The sequence below is a fragment of the Orycteropus afer genome, unplaced genomic scaffold (genome assembly GCF_000298275.1).
Source record: "Orycteropus afer afer isolate SDZICR_OR568_19922 unplaced genomic scaffold, OryAfe1.0 scaffold00420, whole genome shotgun sequence".
NCBI lineage: Eukaryota > Metazoa > Chordata > Mammalia > Tubulidentata > Orycteropodidae > Orycteropus > Orycteropus afer.
The window spans coordinates 1,672,689-1,682,755 of record NW_006922007.1 but is presented as its reverse complement, the minus strand read 5'-3'; the positions used below and the strand labels follow the sequence as shown (position 1 = coordinate 1,682,755).

At 42.0% G+C, this 10,067-nt stretch overlaps 1 protein-coding gene across 1 annotated transcript in view; it reads right to left on the bottom strand.

Moving 5' to 3' along the window:
• Window positions 1-10,067, bottom strand: part of SFI1 (SFI1 centrin binding protein) — a 120,328-nt gene that overhangs the window by 45,601 nt on the left and 64,660 nt on the right. The window lies entirely within an intron of this gene.

The following is a 10,067-nucleotide window of genomic DNA, read 5'->3' as shown; positions in this document are numbered from 1 at the left end:
CATAGCGACCCCTCCTTGGGTTTCCGAGGCAGTATCACTATGGAAGTAGATTGCCCAACCTTCCTTCCGAGGAGTGGCTGGTGGGTTTGAACCGCCAGGCTTCTGGTCGTAGTGAGCCCCAAAAGGTGAAGTATAAAATATGATCCAGAAGAGAGGTACACTACATTCCGAAAGAACTGCTTGACTTTTCTAATATGTACAAACAGAAACCTGGAGAATATGTGTGGGAATGGCTAATATTACGGGTGTGCAATAATGGTACAAAGAACACAGCATTGGGTTAGTCTGAGTTTATTGATTTGGGCCCACTAAGGACAAATTCTTCAGTCAGTGTTTCAGCTTGAGAGGTCAGGAAAGGATCTAGTCATTTATTTGGTTGGTTTGCTGAAGCATGGATTATATGATGGCCTACAGTAAGTCAAGCTGAAGTACCAGATCTGCGTTGGTATAATGTAGAAAAAGGTATCCAAAGGCTTAGGAAAATTGACACATTAGGATGGACTTATCAGATTAGACTTACAGACCCAAACATGGCGGGCCCAGAGGACACACCTCTTGAACAATGTTCTCCAGGAGGCTGCATATGCTTTAAACCAGGGTCCAATATATGGTGCTGTTTCCCCAACAGCCAGGATTCACAGGTCCAGAAACCAAGAGATGGAAATGGGAGTGGCACCACTCACTTTTACCCTTGCTGAACCACTCAAAATATTCTTGCTTCCTGTTCCTGTCACCCTATGTTTTGCTAGTCTGGAGGTCTCAGTACCAAAGGAAGGAACACTCCCACCTGGGGACACAATATTGATTCCACTGACCTGGAAGTTAACAATGCCACTTAGCCATTCTGGACTCCTCATGTGTCTGGATGAAGAGGCAAAGTGTGATTGATCCCGGTTACCAAGGGGAAATCAGACTGGTAGTTAAATTTGTGTGTCACCATGGCTAGGCCTATTTGCGTGGCTGGGCAGCTGGATGTAGTATTCCCCCTGATGAGACTGGTAATCAACTTCATGGCGGAATCTATTGTGTGAGGAGCTGAGTAGCTGCCTTAGGGATGTGGTCTGCTTCCTGTATATAAGCAAAAGCCTTGGGGAACAGTCTCTAGCTTATGGCACTTTGAACCCTGCATATAGCTGTGTCATCGTTCAGCAGCCTGCCATGCTCTGCAGACCTTGGGACTTACAATGAACGTGAATTAATGGTCTGCTGTGTCATCTGGTAATATCGGGACTGTGCTTTTTTACTTGTCAACCTTGGGCTTGGCAGACTCAGCAGCCAGCAGCTGTCTGAGTGAAGAAAAGCCTCTAGCTTCAGTGGAGCAAGAGGTAGAGCTAAAGCCTAAGGCTGAGGGGCTTTCACCCAGCCCCTAGAACCTGCTACTTTGAACCTTGACTTAAAGCCTCCAAACTGTAAGAGAATAAACCCCTGTTTGTTAAGGCCATCCCATGTGTGGTATATTTCTTGTCAGAGTGGCACTAGGTAACCAAAACATTACATTAATAGAGGTAAAGAAGAGTGAGTCTGGAATACAGTAGACTCCTTAGAAGTCTCTTAGTACTACCATGTCCTGAGATTAAAGTTGATGGAAAACTACAGCAACCTAATTCTGGTATGATTAATGGCCCAGGCCCATCAGCAATGAAGGTTTGGGTCATCCCACCAGGTAAAGAACCATAATCAGCTGAGTTGCTTGATGAGGGCAAAAGGAATACAGAGTGGGTAGTGGAAGAAGGCAGTACTAAAACAAGCTATGATCATGTGACTACTTGTAGACATAAGGACTGTGACTTACGAGTATTTCCTTGTATATGTACAAGAAATATTTTTATTTTCTTCAGTTATAAAATGTAACATGTAAATGGATGCAGTATAGTAAATTACATAGTGTGGCTTTTCCAACCATAAGTCTTTGTAAACTCTGTGGTGGAATTTGCCATTAGCAACTGAGTAGCTCCTGATTGTTAAAGTTATCCACATGAGCTATTTCTGTTTGGTGTAGCATCAAGTAATTTTCTGGGAAATTTGCTCTCTCTCAGGTGTATAGAATTCTGATGTTGGGATTGGTTAGTTTGGCCACTCTGCCAGGCTCAAAGGAGCCCTCCTAGAGGCAGGAGGAGTCTCTCTGAGTGCTGGCTAAGGAAGACACACTCCTGAGAGACATGCACTACTGAGAGAGTGATGTACTACTAAGGCTGCTGGCTACTGAGTGACACGGGCAGCTGCAAGAGACTGAGTGCATTTCTGAACTTGAATTGTAGTCCGGTGCTTCTCTAATAAACCCCATAATCTGTGAGTTCTGTGTGGCCACTGCAGCAAATTTCTGAACCCAGCAGAGAGGTGGTGGGTGCTTTGGGAGGAACGGTTGATGTCAGGGTTGGTGAAAGGGCTGGAGGGAGGCAGCATGTCTGGCCTCGCAGGAACAGGCCTTGGGCTACTGATGGTGATTCTGTCTTCCTCTTGTGGGGTTAGAGGAGGTCAGAATATGCGGCCTCCTTGCCACTTTAGCAACGGAGCTAATGAATCTTCAGGTATACGTGTGTTAGTTGTATCATGTTAGACTCAAGTATGACTTTGTTGTTGTTGTTAGGTACTGTTGAGTCAGCTCCAATTCACTGCAATCCTATGTACAACAAAAACGAAACACTGCCAAGTCCGGCATCATCCTCACAATCCTTGCTATGCTTGAGCCCATTGTTGCAACCACTGTGTCAATCCATCTCATCCAGGGTCTTCTCCTTTTCACTGATCCTTCACTTAATCAAGCATGGCATCTTTTCTCCAAGGATAGGTGTGTTCTAATAACAAGACCAAAGTAGGTGAAACAAAGTCTAGTCATTCTCATTTCTAAGGAGCATTCTGGCTGCACTTCTTCCAGGACAGATTTGTTCCTTCTTCTAGCTATCCATGGTATTTTCAGTATTCTTCACCAATACCATAAACAATCCCAAGGCATCCATTCTTATTCACTGTTCAGCTTTCACATGCATATGTGGTGACTGAAAATACCATGGTTTGGGTTAGGCAGACCTTAGTCTTCAGAGTGATATCTGTGCTTCTTAATACTTTAAAGACGTCTTTTGCAGTAGATCTGCCCAGTGCAATATGACGTCTGATTTCTTGACTGCTGCTTTCATGGGTGTTGACCGTGGATCCAAGTAAAACAAATCCCTGACAACTTCAATCTTTTCTCCATTTATTGTGATGTTCCTTACAGGTCCAGCTATGGACTTGGATGGGCATTAAACTCTTCAGACATAATTAATGCAACCAAAACCAAGATGGTATATATAATAGTGATATGTCTTAGGCCTCTTTCTGTGAAAGTGCAACTAGATTGAAACACTGGAATCTCATTTAGTTTGCAGGAAAGATAGTTTGCCTTGGTTCTGTCAAAGGCTTAGGACAATAGGAAGCTTAAGCTCCAGAAGCTTCTTTTATTGTACTCTTGTTCTGCCCTTATTTTTTGACGGTTCTAATTTATAACGACAACTGCTATACAAGAAGAAACATTTTCACAAAGTGTCTTTTTGGAGATGAACAGCCCCAATCATTGGCTGAAAACTTAATTCCTTATACTACTCTTCTAAAAGTCTTTTGAAATACTGTTTGTTTAGAGTCAAGCTCTTTTGTCAAGTTACATACTATAAATGACAAATGATTAAAAAGAAGCTATGCTAGAGTAGTTGAAGAGAAATGCATTTGAACTAATACAAAACTTCATAATAAAATAGAAATTTCACATACTTGCAAAAATCATGGTTTGTAAAATTACCCTCATTTCTTTGGCATCAAGTGCTTACATTAATAATAATAAAATGTCAACACTCCTCCCACCCCACCCCCCAAAAAAGATGTGGATAGGTGTCGAGTGGACAAGGGGTGGACTGTAATAGTTAAGGTTGTATGCCAACTTGGCTGGGCAATGATTCTCAGTGGTTTAGCAGTTATGATGTATGTAGTCATTCCCCATGATACCTGCTGTGAGCAGCCAAAAAGCTGAAACGGTGTTTCCTCAGGGGTGTGGCCTGCTTCCAGTATGTATGGATGTGCTGGGAAAAGATTTTTGGCTCTCTGTTGGCTCTTGATCCTTATTTAACTCATCATCTCAATTTACTCCACTTGGAACAGTGGTCTGCCATATTGTCTGTTAACCTTGGGATTGTTGTTTTTGCAGCCTGTGAGCTAAAAATCTGTCATTTTATTTGCTAATCTTGGATTTGTCAGCCTACAAAATCACCATCTTGATATACTGCCTATTGATCTTGAGTTCATCAGTCCCTGCAGCTGTGGGAGTCAGGAGAAGCCTCCAGCATAATGTTTGACCCATGGGGTTTGGGGCCTGCCAACCTCTGCAACTGCATGGGCCATTTCCTTCAGATAAATGTCTCTGTCTCTCTTTCTGTCTATATATATATATACACACACACATATACATACATACATATACATGTATCTCTATATAAAAGCTTCACTGGTTTTGCTTCTCTAGAGAAGCCAGCCTAAGACAATTATTATTTCCACTTCTAGAATCTCACCTGTGACAGTGATAGACCCGTCTTGTGATGATTTCCTTTGTTCTGTATCATATAATGAATTATATGACTGTGATTTGGCAGATGCTATCAGCCTCTACACTGTATGCATGCTAACAGTTTCCCTCCTATGGATGATGATATTTGTTTCATTTGTCTTGTTTAAAGCTTAGTAAAAGGGTCACTACAGAACATGTCTGAATCAGCGGTCTTTTTCCACTAACATAGGTGTATACCATAATTAAAAGTGTGGTATTGGCTAAGAGATAAACAAACAGACCAATTAAACTGATACCTAAGAAACAGACCCAAGAATAAATGGAGTTTTGTTCTCTGATGGAGGATTAGACATCAGTATAAAAAAGATAACAAATGGATTAATCAGTCAATAGTGCTGGAGTAATTAACTACCCATTAAACCCAAGATGTATTAAAGACCAAGCCATATGATTTGGTAAGAATGGTTAATTAGGCTACACTGAAATTAACTCCTGTATCAAAAAAAAAAAAAAAAAAAAGGCGCCCTGGTGACAATGTCGTTAAGGCATTCAGCTGCTAAAAAAGGCTGGTGGTTCAAACCCACTTGCTACTCCATGGAAGAAAGATGACACAGTCCGCTTCCATAAAGATTTACAGCCTTAGAAACCCTATGGGGCAGTTGTACTCCATCCAATATGGTTGCTACAAGTCAGAATCGACTCAATGGCAGTTCGTTTAGTTTTGGTTTTGGTATCAAAAAAGGCATAGGAAGCAAACTGAAAAAAACAAGCAATAGGTGAGATATAGCAGACAAAAGGTTTGCAAGCAGAATCGACACCAATGCCTGCAAGTGATTAAGAAAAAGTCAAACAACCCAATAATGAAAAGGGGAGGTGAAATGTAAACTAGCTCAAGAGCCAAAACCCAAATGGAAAATCTTGTTAGCTGCCACAGAGTGGACTTTGACTCCTGGTGACCCCATGTGTGCAGAGTAGAGCTGTTCCACAGGATGTTTAGGGCTGACTTTTTGGAAGCCTGTTAACAGGCCTGTCTTCCAAGGCACCTCTGGGTGGGTATGAACCACCAACCTTTAGGTTAGTAGGACAGTGCTTAACTGTTCACACCTCCCAGGGATTCCAAATGGCAAGTAAGCATATGAAAAGACATTCCACCTCATGAGGAATCAGAGAACACAAATCAAAGCAATAATAAGTTGCCATTTCACAACTCTCAAATCAATAAAAATGACCAAGTCTGGCAAATGCTAATGAGGCTGTGGGAAATGGGACCAGAAACATTATCATGTGAATACCTACCACTAGAGAGCAAACAAAGAGCTCTCTGGTGGCGTAGTGCCTAAGGCACCTGACTGCTAACCAGAAGGCTGGCGGTTCAAACCCACCAGCCACTCCTTGGAAGGAAGGTTGGACAATCCACTTCCGTAGTGATACTGCCTCAGAAACCCAAGGAGGAGTCGCTATGAGTCAGGTCTGACTCGACGGCAAATAACAGAGAGCAAACATGATGACACTTAATAAGGATGAAAAGGTGAAGACTCCCTGGTTCAGTGTGGTGTAGTCAATTACTTAATATGACTTCTTCTAGGCAAGGCCTTTCAGACTCCCACCAGATGACTGGTTAGGACTATGCAAATGTGAGGGGCTTGTGGCCCACCAGGGAATTGGACAGCTTATTAATAATGTAAATAAGGTACAAGGCACCCTTGTGGGGGTGAGACAATGCAAATAAGGTATATGGAACCCTAACGTAGGGATTCATCATATTGCCATCTCACTAGATTTAAAATAAACCCACCCCAGAGGTGGAAAGGGGATCTCACTACCATCAAGAGAGAAGAACCAGGAGTGGAGTGCATTGTGCATCTTTGGACCCAAGATCCTTGCACTGAGACAGCACAGAGATGATGGCAACAGAGGCAGAATCAAGAGACCAGCATGAGACAGAGCAGCAGGCTTTCTGACTCACAGAACGAGAAAGCTGAGTGTCTGCAGGTAGGAGACTCGCTGGCAGAGTGGGGTGCCTCTCTGGGCACCTAAATGCAGAGCTAAAAGAGCTTTGTAACACTTGCCTGAGTAGAGCAAAGGCTGAGGCCACAGAGAAGTGTGCCTGTGGCCTAGCTGAGAAAAGTCTGACCTGATCAGTGACTTATATCCTGAATGTTCCTCAACCTGAACTGTAACCTGTTACTCCCCTAACACACCCTATAATGAGTATTGTGTGTTGAGTCCTGTGTAGCCATGCAACGAATTACTGAACCCAGCAGAGTAGTAGTCAGGGCCATGGGAGGGACGGTGTTAGAACTGGTAAAAAGGCTTGAGGGTGGTAGCACGTCTGGCCTCATAGCAGTAACCCCTGGGCTGATGCAGCTGATGGTGATTCTGTCTTCCTCTTGTAAAGTTAAAGGAAGTTGGTTGAAGCCGAAGCTATACCCACACCCACACCCTTATTGCATTAAGTAATTTCACTTGTAGGAACCAGACTAGAGAAATTCTCAGACACTTGCGTAAGGATATATGTTAAAGAATATTTGCTGCAGCACTGTTTGTAGCTGCAAAAAAGTAGAAGTAATCAGCAGTGCCTTATTCATACACTGACATATTATACGCAGTTAATACATCTCCCTGTATCCACATGGATAAACCTCAAAATTACTGTTGCATGAAAAAAAGCAAGCTGTAGAGCAAATGTACAGTGTGATGCCATTTATAAATTTCCCAACCACACAAAACCATAACATGCATTCTTCACGGACATGTATGCACACATAAGTAAAAAGAACCACCACAGCAGCATCAGGACAGTGGCTGTCTTTGAGGGGCAGGTGACTTTAGCAGCACCCACTCATCACTGTGAAAAATTCTGGAGCAAATACGGAAAAAATGTTAAATCTGGGTGATAGGTACTTGATATAAGTAAATCTTTTTAAACATATTTTACATATTCTATGCTTGAAATACAAAAATTTAAGTTTTTAAAAATTTCATGTGCATCATAATGCCTGCGCTGCCTAGTTTATGAGATGTGAGGATTTAGAGAAGTGGCAAGAAGGTTCATGGTAAACCACATGTTTTTCGGACAAAGGCATTATGACTTCCAATCTTATGTAGTTTTTCCTCTATGTTGATATTATCTTGATTACTCATAGTTTTCCATGCATTTGATTCTGAAGGCTTTTGGCTGTTTCTGTAAGTCATTCCAATCTGACACCATGAAAACCTGCTATAGCTAAAAATACTTCACCAAATCTATTATTCTAAGTTTTGAAGACAACAGTAAAGGAGGAATTCTAAAATGTTCTGAGCCCAGTGGCATTAACTGATTGAGTTCATAGTTACTCCAAGTGGTTATGTGAAAGGGAAGGACTCTCCCACAGACTGACAAGGCACAGTCCATCAATGATTGTGATGGTATGTTTACGGCATTTTGCCATTGGTCAGCCGAATTTACAAGGGTATTAACGACATCAGAGTATGGTATTTAAGAGCATGGCTCTGCCATTTGCAGGCTGCTTGGCTTAATGCACATAAAGCCCAGAATACAGCAAAAGTGAAACCATAATAAATGTTATTCCTCCTGCTGCTACTGCACTTACTGTTGTTCTTAATGGCAAGAACTGTGTGCCTTATTTCCTAACTATTTCCTAATAAGACCTTCTACATATGTAGCTCAGGGGTCAGTTAATTTCCTTAAAGAGACTTGTAAGCTTTGCCATACAGTCTCTGTTGCAACTCTTCAACTCAGCCCTTGTAGCCTGAAAGTGGCCATAGACAATATGTAAATGAATGGGCATAGGTGTACCCCAATAAAACTTTATTTATAAAAACAGGTAGTAGGCCAGACCTGGTCTGTGGATCAAACTTTGCTGAATCCTGATCTAACCAACTGTTCATGGTATTTTCATATGCTTGCATGGATTCTGCAATACGTTTTCAGACTAAGAAGATATTTTACATTTGTTAACATTTAGTAACAGGTAATTCCTTTTTTTTCATTCTTTATTCCAGTAAACACAAAAAAAGTGACAGATTCAGAGAGTATATCAAAGGCCATAAGAAAGCTTCATCACATGGGGAGTATACCCGAGACCATGAATAGCATTGGCAGACAATGGTCCTATAAAGTGTATTTGTATGATCTGTAAGGATTCCCAGGTATATAGTAGAGCTGACAAGGGGCAAGAGTGTAATCACTGCTTGGGCACAGCCAGCTATCCAGAGGGACCGAGTAGTTGAACCTGTGGGCTCAAGACCGTAAGTTGCAGGGGACATCAGGCTCAATTGGTATAACATACTACACAAAACACTATTCTACCTTCTACTTTGGCGAGTAGTGACCAGGATATTAAAAGCTTGCAGACAGCCATCTACATGCAATGATGGGTCTCTCCTCATCCAGAGCAAAGAAGAATGAAGAAAAACAAAGATTCACGGAAAGAATTAGTCCTGGTGACTGATACACCATGCAATCCACAGCCTATGTGACTATGAGACCAGAAGAACTAGATGGTGCCTGGCTACCACTGTCAACCACTCAGAGGGGGATCTATGTAGGAGATCCTGGATAGAGAGGGAAAACAATGTGGAAAAAAATCTCAAAATCATTTGGGAAAAAAGGGGTAGGGTGGGTTAACACACCAGGGCTGTCTGCTAGAGCCTGGTGGAACCATGAGACTATGGCCCCTAGCTGCCCTTCAGGTCTGGAATTGAACCCACACCTATAGCTTCCAGCCAAACAAAAGACAGGCATGTGAGTGGAACATTTACCTAAGGTAGATATAATCCTTGGAGAGAAAAATCACAGGAGAAAGAAGGGCTATTTATGCACAGGAAGACAGCTCAGGGAGCAGGAGTGCATGGAGGGATGGACACAGGGAAGAGGTAACTATCGGGAGGAAGTGGGAGGGAAGCTGTTGCACTGTGGTAAACAGTAGTCAGTGTCATGAGACACGATGTATGTGAACTACTGTATGGAAAGTGAATTTGCTCTGTAAATTTTCACCCAAATCACAATAAAAAAAAATAATTAAAAAAAAGAAAAGAAAAGAAAGCTTCATGATACCACAGTTTTGGTACGGGCCTTAGACCTTTATAACTGACCAAAAGCTAGTGGATTTCCCCAAGAAAACTCTAAGACAAGCAAAATCATAGGAAAAAAGAAGCCAAGCTTCCATTGCACTCTTAATTCCACTTTTGCCCTCATTTTCTACATTATTGTCACTGTAGGAAAACAGTAATGAGGAAACAAGAATATACTACTCTTTAAACATGTTTATAACCAATTTATAAAGGGCAAGGTTGTAGTCATTGCTTGGTCACAGCCAACTACCCAGAGGGACCGAGTAGTTGAACCTGTGGGCTCAGGACCATAGTCGCAGAGGACATCAAGCTCAATTGGCATAACATACTATATAAAACACTGTTCCATCTCCTAAAGGGGCAAGTAGCAACTGGGATCTTAAAAGCTTGCAAGCTGCCATCTAGATGCAACAATGGGTCTCTCCTCGTCCAGAGCAAAGAAGAATGAAGAAAACCAAAA